This window comes from Oncorhynchus mykiss, chromosome 8 (assembly GCF_013265735.2).
Source record: "Oncorhynchus mykiss isolate Arlee chromosome 8, USDA_OmykA_1.1, whole genome shotgun sequence".
Classification (NCBI taxonomy): domain Eukaryota; kingdom Metazoa; phylum Chordata; class Actinopteri; order Salmoniformes; family Salmonidae; genus Oncorhynchus; species Oncorhynchus mykiss.
The window spans coordinates 47,346,010-47,369,124 of record NC_048572.1 but is presented as its reverse complement, the minus strand read 5'-3'; the positions used below and the strand labels follow the sequence as shown (position 1 = coordinate 47,369,124).

Genomic DNA, 23,115 nt, shown 5'->3' with positions numbered 1-23,115 from the left:
CCTAACCGACTTGCCAAAACTATAGTTTGTTAATAATACATTTGTGGAGTGGTTGAAAAACGACTTTTAATGACTCCAACCTAAGTATATGTAAACTTCCGACTTCAACTGTGTTAGTTGGTGTGAATGAAAGAAAATGTATTATTTAATGTCTTCTACATTTTCCATGCTTTATTTATCCTTTCAGTAACTACTACTTTGCTTTAGCTCAGATGTGATCACCCCATAAATCTGTAAGAATCAAGCTAAATGAAATTATGCTCATGCTTGTCTTACTCGACATGTAAGGATATGGTTTGCACAAATGCATCTTCAGGATTTTCATTGAATGGCAAAGATGTTCAATGATTCATCAATTTACAGAATGCAATACATTTACTAACAATTAAAATGTGTTTATTTTAACAGATAAACAACATATTACTACATGACAGTAACTCTCCTAGTGGGACTGTTGCATAGCCATGGTGCTAGTGCTGCTAAACTAAACTAAGCTCCACCAGACCACACACACACAGCCACACAGTCAGGATGGGACAGGATGACCTAGCCACACTTCCCCACAGCGCTGTTCTTCACTCTCTCTTACACCTTCATCGTCATCATCAACACCACCAGCACTCTTTTTGTTCTGTTCATCTTTAGATAGAACGATATGTAGCTACAGTGGGCCAGTGACGATAGATGGAGAGGCCCACAGTTTGAAAAGGGTGTAAAGGATCATGTGAAAGCTTGAAATTGTCCGGGAGTATTTAAACAGTTGCTGTTCAGAGAGGGGAGGCTAGCTGGGCTGTACTTTGTTTGTTTTCACCCCTCTTCTTCCCTCTCTCAAACCTCCCTAGCCAGGTCCAAAAACAACCCCTGTAAGAACTAGAGCTTGTTTTCAGACTGGGCGTGTCTCTAATAGCTTGGCCCTGTTCAAAAACAACCCCTAACCCCACCGCACTTCATGTAGATCTGAAAGAAATTGATAGGTTTAATCAATATGGTAGTAGCCACATTTGTTCCACCATCCAGTCTTCTGAGATCTTGCCTAGGGGTTAGGGGCTAGGTGTTGTTTTGGGACAGGTGCTATGCTTCTACCTAGTCTCTCGTTCCTGACTCTAACCCTGGTGCAGTTTAATCTCATGTTCAAGGCTTTCGACTCTGTCAATCACAACATTCTTATTGGCAGACTCGACAGCCTTGCTTTCTCAAATGATTGCCTCGCCTGGTTTATCAACTACTTCTCTGATAGAGTTCAGTGTGTCAAATCGGAGGGCCTGTTGTCCGGACCTGTGACAGTCTATGGGTGTACCACAGGGTTCAATTCTCGGGCCGACTCTCTTTTCTGTATACATCAATGATGTTGCTCTTGCTGCTGGTGATTCTCTGATCCAACTCTACGCAGACGACACCATTCTGTATACTTCTGGCCCCTCCTTGGACACTGTGTTAACTAACCTCCAGACGAGCTTCAATGCCATACAACTCTCCTTCCGTGGCCTCCAACTGCTCTTAAGCGCAAGTAAAACTAAATGCATGCTTTTCAATCGATCGCTGCCCGCACCTACTCGCACTACTCTGGACGGCTCTGACTTAGAATACGTGGACAACTACAAATACCTGGGTGTCTGGTTAGACTGTAAACTCTCCTTCCAGACTCACATTAAGCATCTCCAATCCAAAATTAAATCTAGAATCGGCTTCCTATATCGCAACAAATCATCCTTCACTCATAATGCCAAACATACCCTCGTAAAACTGACCATCCTACCGATCCTCGACTTCGGTGATGTCATCTATAAAATAGCCTCCAAAACTCTACTCAGCAAACTGGATGCAGTCTATCACAGTGCCATCCGTTTTCTCACCAAAGCCCCATACACTACCCACCATTGCGACCTGTACGCTCTCGTTGGTTGGCCCTCGCTTCATACTAGTCGCCAAACCCACTGGCTACAGGTTATCTACAAGTCTCTGCTAGGTAAAGCCCCGCCTTATCTCAGCTCACTGGTCACCATAGCAGCACCCACTCGTAGCACGCGCTCCAGCAGGTATATCTCACTGGTCACCCCCAAAGCCAATTCCTCCTTTGGTCATCTTTCCTTCCAGTTCTCTGCTGCCCTTGACTGGAACGAATTGCAAAAATCTCTGAAGCTGGAGACTCACATCTCCCTCACTAGCTTTAAGCACCAGCTGTCAGAGCAGTTTACAGATCACTGCACCTGTACTTAGCCTATCTGTAAACAGCCCATCTACCTACCTCATACTGGTATTTATTTTGCTCCTTTGCACCCCAGTATCTCTACCTGCACATTCATCTTCTGCCGATCTACCATTCCAGTGTTTAATTGCTATATTGTAATTACTTCACCACCATGGCCTATTTATTTCATTAACTTACCTCATTTGCACTCACTGTATATAGACTTTTTGTTTTCTTTTGTTCTACTGTATAATTGACTGTATGTTTTGTTTATTCCATGTGTAACTCTGTGTTGTTATATGTGTTGAATTGCTACGCTTTATCTTGGCCAGGTCGCAGTTTCAAATGAGAACTTGTTCTCAACTAGCCTACCTGGTTAAATAAAGGTGAAATAAATAAAAGGGAGATCAGAGTAGTTTGCTTCCTTTAAACTACAAAAAAAAAGCTTTTTTAATTTAAATCAGAATATCACAGCTTGAGTATTTTTCACTGATTTTCTATCTCGTTTCCTGTTTTTTTTTGTAATTACGATGGGAGAAAAACAAGATGTTTGAAGACAGCCTTTGGGCTGGACGTTGCAATCATCGGTTGTTTTTCAGACAAAACAAAAAGGAAAATTGTTTGCAATTCATAGTTTGTAAGATGAGACCGAGTAAGTAAGGTTGTTAAAAATAGAAATAGAATTAGAACCTTTGTATCTATTGAACATTTATTTTAACATTGTTTCAGATTTTTTTAAATGGTCTCTGCATTATATACACCGAGTATACAAAACATTAGGAACACCTTCCTAATATTGAGTTGCATCCCACCCCAAGCCTCGATTCATTGGGGCATGGACTACAAGGTGTCGAAAGCATTCCACAGGGATGCTGGCCCATGTTGATTCCAATGCTTCTCACAGTTGTGTCAAGATGACTGGATGTCCTTTGGGTGGTGGTCCATTCTTGATACACACGGGAGACTGTTGAGCGTGGAAAGACCCTGCAGCGCTGCAGTTCTTGACACACAAACCGGTGCGGCTGCCACCTACTACAATACCCTGTTCAAAGGCACTTAAATATTTTGTCCTGCCCATTCACCATCTGAATGGCACACATACACAATCCATATCTCAAGGTTTAAAATCCTTCTTTAACCTGTCTCCTCCCCTTCATCTACACGGATTGAAGTGGATTTAACAAGTGACATCAATAAGGGATCATCGCTTTTACCTAGATTGCAACTGGATCCTAGACTTCCTGACGGGACGTCCCTAGGTGGTAAGGACACACAGCAACACATCTGCCACGCTGATCCTCAACACTGGGGCCCCCAAAAACTTATATAGCTGCACCATCGAGAGCATCCTGACCAGTTATGGTCAGATGCCGAGGCAGTGATACAAGGCGCTACAGAGGGTAGTGCGTACGGCCCAGTACATCACTGGGTCTAAGCTTCCTGCCATCTTGGACATCTTGGACCTATATACTAGACGGTGTCAGAGGAAGGCCCCAAGAATGGTCAAAAACAGTCACCCAAGTCTCTCTGCTACCGCACGACAAGTCCAAAAGGCTCCTTAACAGCTTCTACCCCCAAGCTATACAAGTGCTTAACAATTAATCAAATGGCCACCCAGACAATTTACATTGACCCCCCACCCCCCTTGTTTTTACACTGCTGCTACTCGCTGTTTATTATCTATGCGTATTCACTTTACCCCTACCTACATGTACAAATTACCTCGACTAACCTGTACCCCTGCACGTTGACTCGATGCCAGTACCCCTCTGTATATAGCCTTGTTATTATTCTTTTATTGTGTTACTTATTTTATTTTTTACTTAATTAAATAAATAGAGTCAAGAAAATATTTAACTGCATTGTTGGTTAAGGGCTGGTAAGTAAGCATTTCACAGTAAGGTCTACACTTAACATTTGATTTGATTCACCTGGTCCTTCCAGGAAATGGTCCTTAATGTTTTTTTACACTCAGTGTATGTAAATAGTGTACTTCAAAGATTTATGGGTGAAATTATAATTATTACACTAGTTGGAAGTTCTTCCTTTCAGATGATAGTGATATTTCTAATGGAGAAAAATATATACACAATCACATAAAAAAAAAATGAATCTTGAACATGCAGGTTAATATTTTTTATTTTCTGTTGTACATCAAGATAATTCAGGTGTATCTTAATGGAACATTTGGTATAGGAGATCTCTATGGAATCCTCTTTATCTATGACTGAACCGGTGTTACGGGTGTGTGGAGACCATGGCCGCTTCTTGAGTTATGACGACTGGACTGATAAGGAAAATGTGTTTGAACCAACTGACATTGTGTTGATAAACGTCAATACTTGGTGGTATGAGCACTGGGGCCTGTTCAGAGGGGATGCAACGTCAATAAATGTTCACATAGAAATGTAACATAGATATGTGTAGAACAGATATGGGAATATCTGTCATGTAGAATAGGGAATCGTGTTGCCTCTATTAATTTTGTTTCTGTGCAAGTTTTCCCGAAAGCTTCATAACACCAAGATCATTTTACAACCATCGCCTACAATGGACTTGTAAAACGAATAGTTTAACGCTATAAATCTTCTGGGAAACTCACCCCTGAACGTTTCACCTCCCTGAAAACACCCCAGGAGACGAGGGAATGTGTTAAGCACCCATGTAGGCTTAGTGAGGATTCTCTCAGGTCTAACAGTGGGAGTGGTTTTTCCTTAATCTGACACCAATTAAATAGCTTTGACAGACCTTTTTGTAGCTGACCTTAGACCTACTGAACGTCCTCTCACTGTCAAATGAGTTTATTTACAGCAATCTTAACATGTGTAAATATTTGTATGAACATAAGATTCAACAACTGAGACATAAACTAAACAAGTTCCACAGACATGTGACTAACAGGAATTGAATAATGTGTCCCTGAACAAAGGGGAGGGGGTCAAAAAGTAACAGTCAACACATTGAGATCCGGGCTCTTCGCTGGCCATGGCAGAACACTGACATCCCTGTCTTGCAGGAAATCACACACAGAACTAGCAGTATGGCTGGTTGCATTGTCATGCTTGAGGGGCATGTCAAGATTTTTGTATATTTTTATTTCACCTTTATTTAACCAGGTAGGTTAGTTGAGAACAACTTCTCATTTACAACTGCGACCTGGCCAAGATAAAGCATAGCAGTGTGAACAGAAAACACAGAGTTACACATGGAGTAAACAATTAACAAGTCAATAACAGTAGAAAAAAATGAAAAAATGTCTATATACATTGTGTGCAAAAGGCATGAGGAGCTAGGCGAATAATTACAATTTTGCAGATTAACACTGGTCATGTACAGGTAGAGATACTGGTGTGCAAAAGAGCAGAAAAGTAAATAAATATAAACAGTATGGGGATGAGGTAGGTAAATTGAGCCTGCAGGAAGGGTACCACATGAGGGAGGAAGATGTCTTCCCTGTAACGCACAGCGTTGAGATTGCCTGCAATGACAACAAGCTCAGTCCGATGATGCTGTGACACACCTCCCCAGACCATGACAGACCCTCCTCCTCGGTGTAACGCTCATTCCTTCGACGATCAACGCGAATCAGACCATCACCCCTGGCGAGACAAAACTTAGTCTCATCAGTGAAGAGCACTTTTTGCCAGTTCTGTCTGGTCCAGCAACAGTGGGTTTGTGCCCATAGGCGATGTTGTTGCTGGTGATGTCTGGTGAGGACCCACCTTACAACAGGCCTACAAGCCCTCAGTCCAGCCTCTCTCAGCCTATTACGGACAGTCTGAGCACTGATGAAAGGATTGTGCGTTCCTGGTGTAACTCGGGCAATTGTTGTCTTCATCTTGTACCTGTCCCATAGGTGATGTTCAAATGTACCGATCCTGTGCAGGTGTTGTTACACGTGGACTGCCACTGCGAGGACAATCAGCTCTCCGTCCTGTCTCCCTGTAGCGCTGCCTTAGGCGTCTCACAGTACGGACATTGCAATTTATTGCCCTGGCCACATCTGCAGTCGTCATGCCTCCTTGCAGCATGCCTAAGGCACGTTCACGCAGATGCGGGGACCCTGGGCATCTTTCTTTGTGTTTTTCAGAGTCAGTAGAAAGGACTCTTTTAGTGTCCTAAGTTTTCGTAACTGTGACCTTAATTGCCTACCTTCTGTAAGCTGTTAGTGTCTTAATGACCGTTCCACAGGGGCATGTTCATTAATTGTTTATGGTTCATTGAACAAGCATGGGAAGCATGACCGTCATCTTGAACTTCTTCCATTTTCTAATAATTGCGCCAACAGTTGTTGCCTTCTCACCAAGCTGCTTGCCTATTGTTCTGTAGCCCATCCCAGCCTTGTGCAGGTCTACAATTTTATCCCTAATGTCCTTACACAGGTCCCTGGTCTTGGCCATTGTGGAGAGGTTGGAGTCTGTTTGATTGAGTGTGTGGACATGTGTCTTTTATACAGGTAACGAGGCCAAACAGGTGCAGTTAATACAGGTAATGAGTGGAGAACAGAAGTGCTTCTTAAAGAAAAACTAACAGGTCTGTGAGAGCCAGAATTCTTACTGGTTGGTAGGTGATCAAATACTTATGTCAGGCAATAAAATGCAAATTATTTACTTAAAAATCCTAGTGTGATTTTCTGGAATTTTGTTTTAGATTCCGTCTCTCACAGTTGAAGTGTACCTATGATAAAAAATTACAGACCTCTACATGTTTTGTAAGTGGGGAAAACCTGCAAAATCGGCAGTGTATCAAATACTTGTTCTCCCCACTGTATCTTCTGTGTATTGAGGGACATGGAAGGGCGAAAAAGCAGCTAACAATGCACTTAGATTTTCTGATTTTCAAATACAACTTTAGTAACGATGGTTTTGGAAAACCGGGCCCTGTGGTGCTGAGAGAACACCCCTTTTTAAATGGTGCAGCACAACTGTTAGACACAGCAGTTAGCAATCAACTCAATTAGGACCAATTCCATTTCAAACATGAAACCCATTCTAATTCTTACACAAACTCCACAGCAGCCTTTTCCACACTGCTACACATGCAGCAAAACAGACATTTATTTCTGGCAACTACTAAGATTGTAAACCCCACACAGATTGTAATTCATAAAGTTTGAATTAACAGAAACAAATATATACATTTTCAATCTGTTTAATTTGGACAAACTCTGCTGGTGCTGCCATTGGTGCTCCCACTGTTAGTTTTTTAAACCCACCACTCTTACACGCCATTGCGTTAAATTCCGGTTATTCCGTTACAAGGGCTTCACCTTATTGAACTTTAGAGCAACCTCGATCATAGACAACATTTTGGAACATAAATAGACAGACGTCTGTGTGGTATGAGAATTGCAGATTGTGTGACGCACGATGGTAGTGTGGGTTACTACTTCCCTATTTTTGTGTCTAAGGCCTGACCGCATGGAGAAATCATTTTACAATAATATTGTCAATAATCTAAGAGTATAGCTTACAAATGTGTACCATGATCCGTAAACAAAAAACACAACGAACACATATAATTGACTATCCACACACAAAACACCTTGACTTGTATTTGTAAAACATTTTCATAAATCCAACATTTATAAATATGGATAAAGATCTGTGAGTAAATGATCTCTCGTTTTCAAACAAACATCACGATGTGTAGATAAATACAAAAGCACTGAAACATCTTTCCAAAGCTATAAATAAAAGTATTGCGATGTGTAGGTAGGTATACAATCATTTCAACTCAACACTTTCGCATTAGAACCAGTCAAATCTGCATTTGCAAGTCAAATGATGTCTGTGGATTAGTTTTAATTTGTTAACAAAACTAATAATTCCACATGCAATGGGCTTCTCTCAGTTGGCTATCTCCATAGAGCTCACCAGAAATGAGTTACCTCTAGTTCATTCAGCAATTACTATGGGTGAAATGATTGGGGAAAGAATGGGGTTTTAGGATAAACGCCAAAAATAAGGTCAGAGGTTAACACAGGCTTGGGAGATATTATTAAAACAATTCTACTTGATAATATCAGTCAGTTAATATTAACTTTTGAATAATGAAGCTTTTATGTGCTTGTTTTGATTACAGAAATGCTTCAAAATTCACAAAAAGTGACGTTTGCTGATGGAGATATTTCATAGATCAAAATGTATAAGATCTCCTAACCAAATTTTTCAAATACACATGGTTTGCAGATGTTAATGAGAGTGTAGCAAAATGCCTGTGCTTCTAGTTCTGACAGTGCAGTAATATCTAACAATTCCCCAACAGCTACCTATAATACAAACAAATCTAAATGGGTGAATGAGAATATGTACATGTAAGTATATGGATGAACGATGGCCGAGCGGCATAGGTAAGGTGCAATAGATGGTATAAAATACAGTATATACATGTGATCTGAGTAATGTAAGATATGTTAACATTATTAAAGTGTGCATTATTTAGAGTGCATTGTATGAAGTGACTAGTGATCCATTTATTAAAGTGGCCAGTGATTGGGTCTCAATGTATGCAGCAGCCTCTCTGAGTTAGTGTTTGCTGTTTAGCAGTCTGACTGCCTTGAGATAGAAGCTGTTATTCAGTCTCTCGGTCCCAGCTGTACTGACCTCGTTTTCTGGATGTTAGCGGTGTGAATAGGCAGTGGCTCGGGGGGTTGATGTCCTTGATGATCTTTTTGGCCTTCTTGTGACATCGGGTGCTGTAGGTGTCATGGGGGGCAGGTAGTTTGCATCCGGTGATGTGTTGTGCAGACCGCACCCCCTCTGAGGGCGGTGCAGTTGCCGTACCAGGCTGTGATACAGCCCGACAGGATGCTCTCGATTGTGCATCTGTAAAGGTTTGTCAGGGTTTTGTGTGACAAGCAACATTTATTCCGCCTCCTGAAGTTGAAGAGGCGCCTTCTTTGCCACACTGTCTGTGTGAGTGGACCATTTCAGTTTGTCTGTGATGTGTATGCCGAGGAACTTAAAACTTTCCACCTTTTCCACTGCTGTCCCGTCAATGTCGATAGGGGGGTGTTTTGTTTATGTTGAGTGAGAGGTTGTTTTCCTGACACCACACTCCAAGTGCCCTCACCTCCTCCCTGTAGGTCGTCTCGACGTTGGTAATCAAGCCCACTACAGTGGTGTTTTCTGCAAACTTAATGATGGAGTTGGAGGCGTGCATGGCCATGCAGTCGTGGATGAACAGAGAGTACAGGAGGGGGCTGAGCACGCACCCTTGTGGGGCCCCAGTGTTGAGGGTCAGCGAAAACATTGTTTCCTACCTTCACCACCTGGGAGCGGCCCGTCCAAATAGTCCAGGACCCAATTGCACAGGGCGGGCCTCCAGCTTGATGATGAGCTTGGAGGGTACTATGGTGTTGAATGCTGAGCTCTAGTCTATGAACAGTACATGGGTAAACAGTAAATCGCACCCATTACAGAAAACAATGATACCTTATTTACATAAGTCTTCAGACTTTTTGCTATGAGACTTGAAATTTAGCTCTGGTGCATCCTGTTTCCATTGATCATCCTTGAGATGTTTCTACAACCTGATTGAAGTCCACCTGTGGTAAATTCAATTGATTAGACATGATTTGGAAAAGGCACACACTTGGCTATATAAGGTCCCACAGTTGACAGTGCATCTCAGATCAAAAACCAAGCCATGAGGTCGAAGGAATTGTCCGTAGAGCTCCGAGACATGATTGTGTTGAGGCACAGATCTGGGGGAGGGTACCAAAAAATGTCTGCAGCATTGAGGGTCCAAAGAACAGTGGCCTCCATCATTCTTAAATGGAAGAAGTTTGGAACCACCAAGAATCTACCTAGAGCTGGCCGCCCGGCCAAAAGGAGCATTCGAGGGAGAAGGGATTTGGTCAAGGAGGTGACCAAGAACCCAGTGGTCACTCTGACAGAGCTCTAGAGCTCCTCTGTGGAGATGGGAGAACCTTACAGAAAGACAACCATCTCTGCAGCCCTCCACCAAATCAGGCCATTATGGTTGAGTGGCCAGACTGAAGGCATTCTTCAGTAAAAGACACGACAGCTCGCTTGGAGTTTGCCAAAAGGCACGTAGAGATTCTCTGGACTCTGGTCTGATGAAACCAAAATGTATATATTTGACCTGAATCAAATGTATTTATAAAGCCCTTTGTACATCAGCTGATGTCAAAGTGCTGTACAGAAACCCAGCCTAAAACCCCAAACAGCAAGCAATGCTGTAGAAGCACAGTGGCTAGGAAAAACTCCCTAGAAAGGCCAGCACCTAGGAAGAAACCTAGAGAGGAACCAGGCTATGAGGGGTGGCCAGTCCTCTTCTGGCTGTGCCGGGTGGAGATTATAACAGAACATGGCCAAGATGTTCAAATGTTCATAGATGACCAGCAAGGGTCAAATAATAATAATCACAGTGGTTGTCTAGGGTTCAACAGGTAAATGTCAGTTTGCTTTTCATAGCCGATCATTCAGAGTATCTCTACCGCTCCTGCTGTCTCTAGAGAGTTGAAAACAGCAGGTCTGGGACAGGTAGCACGTCCGTTGAACAGGTCAGGGTTCCATAGCCGCAGCTAGAACAGTTGAAACTGGAGCAGCAGCATGGCCAGGTGGACTGGGGACAGCAAGGAGTCATCAGGCCAGGTAGTCCTAAGTCATGGTCCTATGGCTCAGGTCTGGTGACTACGAGGTCAGTGAAGAGCAGCAGGCAATTGCAGCAGAATGGCAAGCGTCACCTCTGGTGGAAACCTGGCACCATCCCTACGGTGAAGCATGGTGGTGGCAGCATCATGCTGTGGGGATGTTTTTCAGTGGCAGGGACTGGGAGACCAGTCAGGATCAAGGCAAAGCTGAATGGAGCAAAGTACAGAGATCCTTGATTGAAACCTGCTCCAGAGCGCTCAGGACCTCAGACTGGGGCAAAGGTTCACCTACCAACAGGACAATGACCATAAGCACACAGCTAAGACAACGCAGAATTGGCTTTAGGACAAGTCTCTGAATGTCCTTGAGTGGCCCAGCCAGAGCTGAACTTGAACCCGATCAAACATCTCTGGAGAGACCTGTAAATAGCTGTGCAGCAACACTCTCCAACGAACCGGACAGAGCTTGAGAGGATCTGCAGAGAGGAATGGGTGAAACTCCCCGAATACAGATGTGCCAAGCTTATAGCATCATACCCAAGGAGACTTGAGGCTGTAATTGCTGCCAAAAGGTGCTTAAACAAAGTACTGAGTAAAAGGTCTGAATACTTATGGTAATGTGGTATTTCAGTTTTTTATGTTTAATAAATGGGGCATTGTGTGTAGATTGACGAGGAAACGTTTTTATTTAATCCATCTTCGAATGAGGCTGTAACCTAACAAAATGTTTTGCTTCCTGAATGCAGAGCAAAAGTATTGGGACAGTGAATTTGCTTGTTGTTGTATGAAGTTAAAGTGCAGACTGTCAGCTTCAATTTTAGGGTATGTTCATCCATATCAGGTGAACTGTGTAGAAATTACTGCACTTTTTGTACATAGTAGTTCCCCCCCATTTCAGGTGACCAAAAATATTAATTAGGAAATTCACGTGTGTGTATTAAAGTAATCAAAAGTTGTGTATTTGGTCCCATATTCCTAGCATGTAATGCTTACATCAAGCTTGTGACTCTACAAACTTGTTGAATTTTTTAAAATGTTTGTTTTGGTTGTGTTTCAGATTATTTTGTGCCCAATCAAAATGGTAAATAATGTATTGAGGCACTTTTATTGCAAATAAGATTAGAAGAATAGTGTTTCTAAACACTTCTGTATTAGTGTCGGTGCTAACATGATTACGGATAATCCTGAATTAATCGTGAATAATGACGAATGAGAAAGTTACAGAGGCATAAACATGCTAACCTCCCCTGTTATTGTAATGGTGAGAGGTTAGCATGTCTTGGGGGTATGATATTTGTGCGCCTGGATTGTGAAATATTTTCCAATTATTATTTTTAGAATTACTTAACTAGCTGGCGTGTTGCATCATTGCCCATGAAAGGAAGTTAGATTAGCGAGTAAGCATTTTAGCCAGGTAGTCTATGACAACAAAAACAAAAAGCGTACTGTATGAAGGAGTCATAGACCATTTTTTCAACATGAAAGAGAGGAGGATGGCATTGGCGTTTCTCTACAAGTAAGGTGAGTCAACATGTTTTTGTACTTGCACAAAAAACGCACGCACACACAAAATCAGAACCATGGATAGCCAAATCATATTTAGCTTATGTTGATTGGACTAAATTGTTTTTGGTATAATTTAGTTGTCACTGTATTAGACTAAGCATAGGTGATTTGATGATCTTGAAATGTTGAAGGTGAAATGGTTCTGGAATAGTGGAGGCAGCTCCTGTTTTCTTTCCAACTTGTCGTAACTCTCCGTTGTTCTAAATCAATAGTTGTTTGATAGTCTGAAAAATGATCTTGCTTGACCATGCTGTAGGTCATGTATACTCAGCTGGCCCTTCCCTGACGCTCTACAACAAAGCTTTCCCTGCCCTTAACCTTGTTCTGAACACCTCCAAAACAAAAGTAATGTGGTTTGGTAAGAAGAATACCCTCTCTCCAGCGGTGTGATTACTACCTTTGAGGGTTTAGATCTTGAGGTCGTCACCTCATACAAGTACTTGGGAGTATGGTTAGACGGTACACTGTCCTTCTCTCAGCACATATTAAAGCTGCATGCTAAATCTAGACTTGGTTTCCTCTGTCGTAATCGCTCCTCTTTCACCCCAGCTGTCAAACTAAACCTGAATCAGATGACCACCCTACCCATGCTAGATTATGGAGACGTAGTTTATAGATCGGGAGGTAAAGGGTGCTCTCGAGTGGCTAGATGTTTTTTTTACCATTCGGCCATCAGATTTTACACCAATGCTACTTATAGGACACATCACTGCACTCTATACTACTCTGTAAACTAGCCATCTCTGTATACCCGTCGCAAGACCCACTGGTTGATGCTTATTTATAAAACCCTCTTAGGCCTCACTCCCACCTTATCGAAGCTTCCTACTGCAGCCCTCATCCTTCACATACAACACCCATTCTGCCAGTCACATTCTGTTAAAGGTCCCAAAAGCACCCACATCCCTGGGTCACTCTTTTCAGTTAGCTGCAGCTAGCAACTGGAACAAGCCGCAAAAAAATACACTCAAACTGGACAGTTTTATCTCAGTCTCTTCATTCAAAGACTCAATCATGGACACTTACTGACAGTTGTGGTTGCTTCGCATGATGTATTGTTGTCTCTACCTTCTTGCCTTTGTGCTGTTGTCTGTGCAGAATAATGTTTGTACTGTGTTGCTGCCATGTTGTTGTCACGTGGTGTCGCGACCATGCTGTGTTGTTGTCATGCTATGTTGTTGTCTTAGGTCTCTCTTTATGTAGTGTTGTGATGTTGCATGTTTTGTCCTAGATTTTTAATCCCAGCCCCCGTCTCTGCAGGAGGCCTGTTGCCTTTTGGTAGGCCATCATTGTAAATAAGTATTTGTTCTTAACTGACTTACCTAGTTAAATAAAGGTTAAATATTTTTTTTTAAAGTAACTATTTGTTACATGCAATATGCTTTGTGGACTTCATCGGACAGTGGATATTTAGAACAGTGAACCATAGCTATCTTTAGGCATCTGTTTACCTTCAGAGAATAATAGAGCACAAAAGAGGAAGTGGGCCAGTGTGGGTATGTCTTTTCTCTCTGTTTATGTTCACAGAGGACATGGCACACACGTGCACACATCTGGTGTGGTTAGAGATAGCAGGAGTGTACCAATCATACATCATGTTGTTGATTTAGCTTAATTAAACTGATACAGTGCCTTCAGAAAGTGTTCACAACCCTTGACTTTTTTCACGTTTTGTTGTGTAACAGCCTGCATTTAAAATGGATTAAATTTAGATTTTTGTCACTGGCCTAAATACAATGTCCCATAATGCAAAAGTGGAATTATGCTTTTAGAAACGTTTACAAATTAATAAAAAAGAAAAAGCTGAAATGTCATCCGTAAGTATTCAACCCCTATGTTATGGCAAGCCTAAATAAGTTCAGCAGTAAAAATGTTCTTAACAAGTCACATAATAACTTGCTGTGACTAACTGTGTGTGCAATAATAGTGTTTAACATGATCCCACACATACAATTATCTGGAAGATCCCTCAGTCAAACAGTGAATTCCAATGCCGTGCGAAGAAGGGCACCTCTTGGTGGATGGGTTAAAAAAAAAGCAGACATTGAATATCCCTTTGAGCATGTGAGCATGGTGAAGTTATTAATTACAAACCCGGTCACTACAAAGATACAGGCATCCTTCCTAACTCAGTTGCCAGAGATGAAGGAAACCGCTCAGGGATTTCACCATGAGACCAATGGTGCCTTTAAACAGTTAGAGTTTAATGGCAGTGATAGGCGAAAACTGAGGATGGATCAACAACATTGTAGTCACTCCACAATACTGACGTAATTGACAGAGTAAAAAGGATGCCTGTACAGAAATACAATATTCCAAAACATGCATCCTGTTTGCAACAAGGCACTAAAGTAATAATGCAAAAACTGTGGCAAAGCTATGAACTTTTTTTCCTGAATACTAAGTGTTAAGTTTGTGGCAATTCTAGTACAACATAGTAATGAGCACCACTCTCCATATTTTTAAGCATAGTGGTGGCTGCATCATGTTATTGGTATGCTTGTAATCGTTAAGGACTGGGGAGATTTTCAGGATAAAAAATAAATGGAACAGAGCTAAGCGTAGGTCAAATCCTAGAGGAAAACCTGGTTCAGTCTGCTTTCCACCAGACACTGGGAGGTTGATTCACCTTTCAGCAGGACAATAACCTAAATCACAAGGCTAAATATACACTGGAGTTACTTGCCAAGAAGACATTGAATGTTCCTGAGTGGCCGAGTTATAATTGACTTAAATCTGCTTGAAAATCTATGGCAAGACCTGAAAATGTTTGGAAAGCACTTTGAGACTTACCAAGAAAGACTCACAGCTGTAATCGCATCCAAGGTGATTCTAACATGTACAGTGCCTTGCGAAAGTATTCGGCCCCCTTGAACTTTGCGACCTTTTGCCACATTTCAGGCTTCAAACATACTTTTTTAACAAATCAAAAACTGAAAAATTGGGCGTGCAAAATTATTCAGCCCCCTTAAATTAATACTTTGTAGTGCCACCTTTTGCTGCGATTACAGCTGTAAGTCGCTTGGGGTATGTCTCTATCAGTTTTGCACATCGAGAGACATTTTTTCCCATTTCTCCTTGCAAAACAGCTCAAGCTCAGTGAGGTTGGATGGAGAGCATTTGTGAACAGCAGTTTTCAGTTCTTTCCACAGATTCTCGATTGGATTCAGGTCTGGACTTTGACTTGGCCATTGTAACACCTGGATATGTTTATTTTTGAACCATTCCATTGTAGATTTTGCTTTATGTTTTGGATCATTGTCTTGTTGGAAGACAAATCTCCGTCCCAGTCTCAGGTCTTTTGCAGAATCCATCAGGTTTTCTTCCAGAATGGTCCTGTATTTGGCTCCATCCATCTTCCCATCAATTTTAACCATCTTCCCTGTCCCTGCTGAAGAAAAGCAGGCCCAAACCATGATGCTGCCACCACCATGTTTGACAGTGGGGATGGTGTGTTCAGGGTGATGAGCTGTGTTGCTTTTACGCCAAACATAACGTTTTGCATTGTTGCCAAAAAGTTCAATTTTGGTTTCATCTGACCAGAGCACCTTCTTCCACATGTTTGGTGTGTCTCCCAGGTGGCTTGTGGCAAACTTTAAATGACACTTTTTATGGATATCTTTAAGAAATGGCTTTCTTCTTGCCACTCTTCTATAAAGGCCAGATTTGTGCAATATACAACTGATTGTTGTCCTATGGACAGAGTCTCCCACCTCAGCTGTAGATCTCTGCAGTTCATCCAGAGTGATCATGGGCCTCTTGGCTGCATCTCTGATCAGTCTTCTCCTTGTATGAGCTGAAAGTTTAGAGGGACGGCCAGGTCTTGTTAGATTAGCAGTGGTCTGATACTCCTTCCATTTCAATATTATCGCTTGCACAGTGCTCCTTGGGATGTTTAAAGCTTGGGAAATCTTTTTGTATCCAAATCCGGCTTTAAACTTCTTCACAACAGTATCTCGGACCTGCCTGGTGTGTTCCTTGTTCTTCATGATGCTCTCTGCGCTTTTAACGGACCTCTGAGACTATCACAGTGCAGGTGCATTTATACGGAGACTTGATTACACACAGGTGGATTGTATTTATCATCATTAGTCATTTAGGTCAACATTGGATCATTCAGAGATCCTCACTGAACTTCTGGAGAGAGTTTGCTGCACTGAAAGTAAAGTGGCTGAATAATTTTGCACGCCCAATTCTTCAGTTTTTGATTTGTTAAAAAAGTTTGAAATATCCAATAAATGTCGTTCCACTTCATGATTGTGTCCCACTTGTTGTTGATTCTTCACAAAAAAATACAGTTTTATATCTTTATGTTTGAAGCCTGAAATGTGGCAAAAGGTCGCAAAGTTCAAGGGGGCCAAATACTTTCGCAAGGCACTGTAATGACTCAGGAGTGTGAATACTTACAGTGGGGCAAAAAAGTATTTAGTCCGCCACCAATTGTGTAGGTTCTCCCACTTAAAAAGATGAGAGGCCTGTACTTTTCATCATAGGTACACTTCAACTATGACAGACAAAATGAGGGAAAAAAATCCAGAAAATCACATTGTAGAATTTTTAATCGGTGTGTTTGGGATCATTGTCATGCTGAAAGACCCAGCCACGTTTCATCTTCAATGCCCGGACAGATGGGCCTGGACATGTACTGGCTTAAGCAGGGGGACACGTCTGGCACTGCAGGATTTGAGTCCCTGGCGGCGTAGTGTGTTACTGATGGTAGGCTTTGTTACTTTGGTCCCAGCTCTCTGCAGGTCATTCACTAGGTCCCCCCGTGTGGTTCTGGGATTTTTGCTCACCGTTCTTGTGATCATTTTGACCCCACGGGGTGAGATCTTGCATGGAGCCCCAGATCGAGGGAGATTATCAGTGGTCTTGTATGTCTTCCATTTCCAAATAATTGCTCCCACAGTTGATTTATTCAAACCAAGCTGCTTACCTATTCAGTCTTCCCAGCCTGGTGCAGGTCTACAATTTTGTTTCTGGTGTCCTTTGACAGCTCTTTGGTCTTGGCCATAGTGGAGTTTGGAGTGTGACTGTTTGAGGTTGTGGACAGGTGTATTTTATACTGATAACAAGTTCAAACAGGTGCCATTCATACAGGTAACGAGTGGAGGACAGAGGAGCCTCTTAAAGAAGAAGTTAAGAAGTTTGCCCCACTGTATGTAAATTAGATGATATTTCTGTATTTTATTTTCTATACATTTGCAAACATTTGTAAAACATGTTTTCACTTTTTCATTATGTGGTATTGAGTGCAGATGAACAAGATTTTTTTTTATGCAATCCATTTTCAATTCAGGCTGTAACACAACAAAATGTGGAATAAGTCAAGGGGTATGAAGACTTTCTGAAGGCACTGTAGTTATTTATCTGACCAATTAGCTCTAATTTTGGATTTGGATTTCATATCAAAGGAATGCAATGTTCTCAATGCCCACCTCAGAAACCAATGTCACAAAATGTTATTTCGACCTAGTACCCACGCAGTTGCACACAGAAAGTGAAGAACGAGAGGAAAAACTGTGGCCAAAGCTAGTAGCATAAAATAAGAAGTGGTTAGGACCTAGCAGCATGTAGGGCAATGTGGCGCTTGCAGGCTCTACATGTGTCTTTAGAATTATATTGGCAGCTCTAAGCCTACGGAGGACATACAGTAGCTGCCTAGATTTAACAAGCCATAGCCCAATTTGTTTAATTCCTCACTTTTTCAATAGTTAGTTTAGCTTTCCTAATGCTTCCTTGCAGTACTCAAACATATTTTGAAGTTTGTAATTTTGGTAGCACTACTAAAACTTAAGTGTTCTTATAACTTAATACAAATGTAAGTATATACTGAAAATCATGTACCTGTAAACCCAATAATTACCTACAATACGCTACCACTATCGTTAGCTAATTGTTTGCTAAAACATCCAGTACAGCTACAGGTTCTCAACTGATACTTCATGAATAAATATGCATGATTTGATTCAGTGCAACAACAAAAAAGATCTAAACCTCATATAAATGGAAACCCCACATACAAACAGGGTTGTCGTGGCAACAGTCAGTCCTGCATAGCGTGACAAAGTTTCACAGCAGTTGCGGGTGGGGTTGGTTGTGACATTCTCTCTCTCAACCTGTTTACCAGTGGCTGTACTGTCTAGAACATTGTGTGGTGTACTTTCTTTGGGGCCTTGCATGCCAAGAGCAGACCACAAAGGCTACGATATTTGAGGAACAGGGTAGAGATGACAGAGAGAAGCACACCCTAACGTTCTTACATGCTCCTCCCCTATCCCTTTCTACTCACAAACAACAATTATGCAACTCAAATTTCAAATCGAAACAGTAAATTGAGGAGGGCACTGACACTCACTCACACATCCACATATGAAATTATGAGTTTTAAAAAATGTATTGAAAATAATAACATCTGCAAAACCTTATAATGTAACAGCATTAACACATAAGCAAACTTAAATGAACAGAGGGCCAGATCTAAGATGCAATGTTTATTGGGTAGTCTAAAAATTGGGCATAAATTGACAGAGAATCTAGAGGGTTTGGTTAAATTGACTCACTTCAGTATCTGAACATCCACCGGTCCAGAGGTACCCTGGTGGAATCCGGTAGATTCAGATTCACTGTGTTCTAAGTGGAAGGAGTGCGTTAATAAGTAGGGTTTAATAAGTACATTTAGCACAAGATTGCATGGGAAATTATAGGGAAGCACTGCTCTAGAACACTGTCTTTTACAGCCAGGTCACCCGTGATACAAGTCAGTATTTGATGTCCATCCATGTCTGAGGATGTCGGGAGATGACATGTAACCTGTTACCTTTAAGTAGGTTTCGGTTTTGCTAGGGCGTTGTGGACAGTGATGGCGGATGGGTGTAAGCATTTGCCTCTGATTCCAAAGGTTGCAAGTTCAAAAACAACTTTCTATCGCTGGATTGGATGTTTTAAGCCTGTCCCAAACCTTCAGCCTTACCTTAACCATTAAGAGTTAATGCCTAAACTTAACCTTAAATACTTCTAAATGTGATGTTTGAGAAACATGGATGACATGTTCTCATGTTCTCAAAGTCTCATGTTCTGACATGAGACTTTGAGCTGCATGTGTATTCACTTCACAATATATGCATGCATATCTATGCATTTATTTTATATTGACTGATAGCCTGACATGATAACATGCAGAAGGATTGTATGTGTTTAATGGTGTCAAAATTGCATAACATGTTATGACACATTGAAGTCAAGATACCATATCAAAATGATTGACTGACCTGATATCTTTAACTTGAAAACCCCTTCCTCCTACTCGAGAAAGAGAGATATGAAAGGAAAATGGGGTGTGGGGATAAAGAAAGATCACAGAAGAGATAGCAAGGAGATATCCCTAAAAGGAAGAAACCTTGAGAGGAGCCAGACTCAAAAGGGGAGGCCTAGCCTCCTCTGGCTGTACCAGGTTGAAGTTAAGAGTACGTGATCATATAAGCCTGACAGTTTCTTCAGTTCACAATGTACATTTGTCAATGAGATATTTGTTAAAACAGACAAAATAGCTATCAAATCGCTCAGAGAAAATATCACCAGAAAGTCCAGACAGTTTTCCAAATCAGCGAGGCAACCATTCTCCTACCCTGATGCTCCCTCTACGTGTGGAAACGTGCCTTTGTATCTAGCCTGGGCAGAAGGTAAGGGGGAGTCCCAGCCTGCAGGATGGAAATGTGAAGGTGAGTGAGGGCTATGTCTACCCTACACACCCCAGGACTCCTGCCCCCTACGGGCCAACTTGTGAAAACAGGTCAGTTCATGTGGTCCGGAAAATCCCCCGGCACTACTGATAAACCATCTGTCAGGTGGTCTGACTGGGCCATCTCCCCAATGGACTAGTTAACATTTCTTGATAAATAAATTAGCCAGTCGAGGGGTCCACATCAATTGTTAAGGTTTATATATGATTTGAGAGCACAAGAAAGTGTTTCTAAAACGGGTAATTCCCTTTGTGTTTTTTTTTTACTGTTGTGTGCTATCCATTTGGGTCTCCTTTTTTTTGTGCGACCAAAAAGCTACCTACCACTCAATGAAAGCCTAGGAGGGCTCAGACATTTTTTGTTGTATTTTCCCACATGGTATTTTTGGACACTATTCAGCTCCACTATATACCCTTGTTTAAAATGTCTCTCACCTGAGAAACTATAGGAAGTTGCTGTAAAGATTTCTCTAGTAATCTTTACAGCAAGAGAAAGAGTGAAAATATGAGCGTTAACAGCTTCCTTACAGTCTTTTTAAATTACATGATCTTATATTTGACTACATGAGTACACATGCGTTCACCTTACACCACAGTCGTGTAAAGCCTATAGGCTTTAGCTGAGCTGGCTGACATAGACTTGGATTGCACTGATAAACCAGCTTTAATACTGTATGTAGTGCTTATACCTACTTGAGATCGTCTCCTTCCAGCAGGTTGTTGGTTGAGACCTCCACGTCCAGAGCCAGCTTAATGTCCAGAGACTCATGGTAGTCCAGGATCTGGTTGTGGAGGTCAGTTTTAGACACTTCAATGGCCAACGTCAAGTTGGAGATCTGAGCATGGTACCCTGCCACACCCATGTTGAACTAGGACTGAGCTTCCGCAAAGTTCTGCTCCGGGGACATGTTCTGGAGAGTAGGGTAGAGAGAGAGCAGAGGAATGGAGGAGTGTGAGGGTGGGGATTCAGGGCAGAGTAGGTTAGGGGGATAAAGGAGTGAGAAAGATTAAGGGAGACAGGGAAAAGGAGAGGAAAAGAGGGTAATGAAAGGGGACAGGAATTGAAAGAGGAGGGAGAAGAAAGAAGAACAGGAAAGCAATGGAAAGAAGGGAGGGGAGGGAGATTATGAACACTACACCACAATATTTAGCTATATTAATCTGAAGAAACTGTGAATACGGCTTGCAAGTAACAACGTCACCGAATCATTAACTAATTGCTCGCACCTGTGTGTGCTTGCCAACTGCAGGAAGACTCTGGAAATTTCGTTTCAGAGCTGAGAGAGCAGGCAAGGGGATGTGGGGGAGCTGGTTCTCTGATGAACATGGGGTTTCGTAGCCCTCGCAATTAACCAGTTTGCACTCACAAATGGTGGGAGGTTGTCATTCGCTGCTGTGTAGGGTGGCTGCTGACGAAGCGAGGTATTGAGGTGGAATTTGGGGAACCAGGTAAGATAGTCGGGTTTCTAGGAGTGATGGCCCTCTCCTCTGCGTTAGTAATGACTGGAACGAACTACAAAAATCTCTGAAACTGGAAACACTTATCTCCCTCACTAGCTTTAAGCACCAACTGTCAGAGCAGCTCACAGATTACTGCACCTGTACATAGCCCACCTATAATTTAGCCCAAACAACTACCTCTTTCCCAACTGTATTTAATTTATTTATTTATTTTGCTCCTTTGCACCCCATCACTTTTATTTCTACTTTGCACATTCTTCCATTGCAAAACTACCATTCCAGTGTTTTACTTGCTATATTGTATTTACCTTGCCACCATGGCCTTTTTTGCCTTTACCTCCCTTCTCACCTCATTTGCTCACATTGTATATAGACTTGTTTATACTGTATTATTGACTGTATGTTTGTTTTACTCCATGTGTAACTCTGTGTCGTTGTATCTGTCGAACTGCTTTGCTTTATCTTGGCCAGGTCGCAATTGTAAATGAGAACTTGTTCTCAACTTGCCTACCTGGTTAAATAAAGGTGAAATAAATAAAATAAAAAGTAAGTTGCTGCGATTTGCAGCGCACCCTTCTATTCAATGTATTTAATCAGGCTAAACCCGAGCATAGGTTACGGCATTTCTCTACCCTATTGTTGTTTTCTGCATTCAGTGATTAACCTGAATCCTAGTGTAGCCTAGTGTAGTCTATCTGTTGATCCTGTTTAGTCCATTTGTAGATAATTCAGTGCACCATAGATGCACTGTCTACAGCTTGCCATGCTGGCCGGCTCAATAGGATGCACATATTCAGACCTCATCAGCTGGAGTAGTGAAGTGTTTTTAAATGTGAAATGTTAAATGTTCAATGTAATGTCTGTGTCCCATTTGGTTGCTAGCCTTTTTAAAATACAGAGTGGGTTGTGAGGGGCAAGCAGAATGCTGACTGCAGACTTTGTAGCTTAGTGGGTTGGACTCTATATTTATCACGTGTGTCTCTTGACCATGTGTATTTGGTTCCTGTTTGCAGGACTAAGCCTTGATTTGCAGTGCAGTCACATCTTAGTATAACCTTTTGATGTCCAGGTTGCAGTGTAACCGCATGTTCTCACTATTGTATGCAGTGTCACCTAGTGTGTAATTATGCCCATAGCCTGTGTGCCTTATACCACAGTTTGTTTATTCTTATAGGCCTGTTCAGGTTGAGTTGCATAGACTTCGTAGGGAGCCTATCTCATGTACTCCATGCTGTCCTATGAATTTGTGTCTAATAAAGATCCTTGTTTGCTATATCTGTAGTAAGTTTGTGTGTCGAAGCCTCTGACGACAGACCATACTGTTAAAACAAAAGTGGCGGCAGCGCTATGCTACTCTGCTCAATCCAGTACTTGTCCCTCTCAGGGGCAGTGTTAATTTTGTAAACTAAAATAGTGATTAACATATTCGTCAAACACTTATTCTTTAGTGGCAATTGACGAGGTGACCCAGGTTGACAAACGAGATGTGACTTCTGACTACTAAGTGGACTGGACAATAGTTTTTGGAGAGATTGATCT

General features: G+C 41.8%; 1 protein-coding gene across 2 annotated transcripts in view; it reads right to left on the bottom strand.

Moving 5' to 3' along the window:
- ccr9a (C-C chemokine receptor type 9-like) overlaps window positions 1-21,624 on the bottom strand; it is a 33,474-nt gene extending 11,850 nt beyond the window's left edge. Inside the window, exons 1-2 of one of the 2 annotated variants that reach the window (XM_036984527.1) lie at window positions 21,343-21,624; window positions 20,809-21,026 (exon numbers count right to left, since the gene is read on the bottom strand). The gene's annotated coding sequence lies outside the window, so the exon portion shown is untranslated. Of the gene's footprint in view, window positions 1-20,808; window positions 21,286-21,342 lie in introns of those variants that run through there. The other variant, XM_036984526.1, reaches the window with a different exon arrangement.
- Window positions 21,625-23,115: the final 1,491 nt, after the last annotated feature.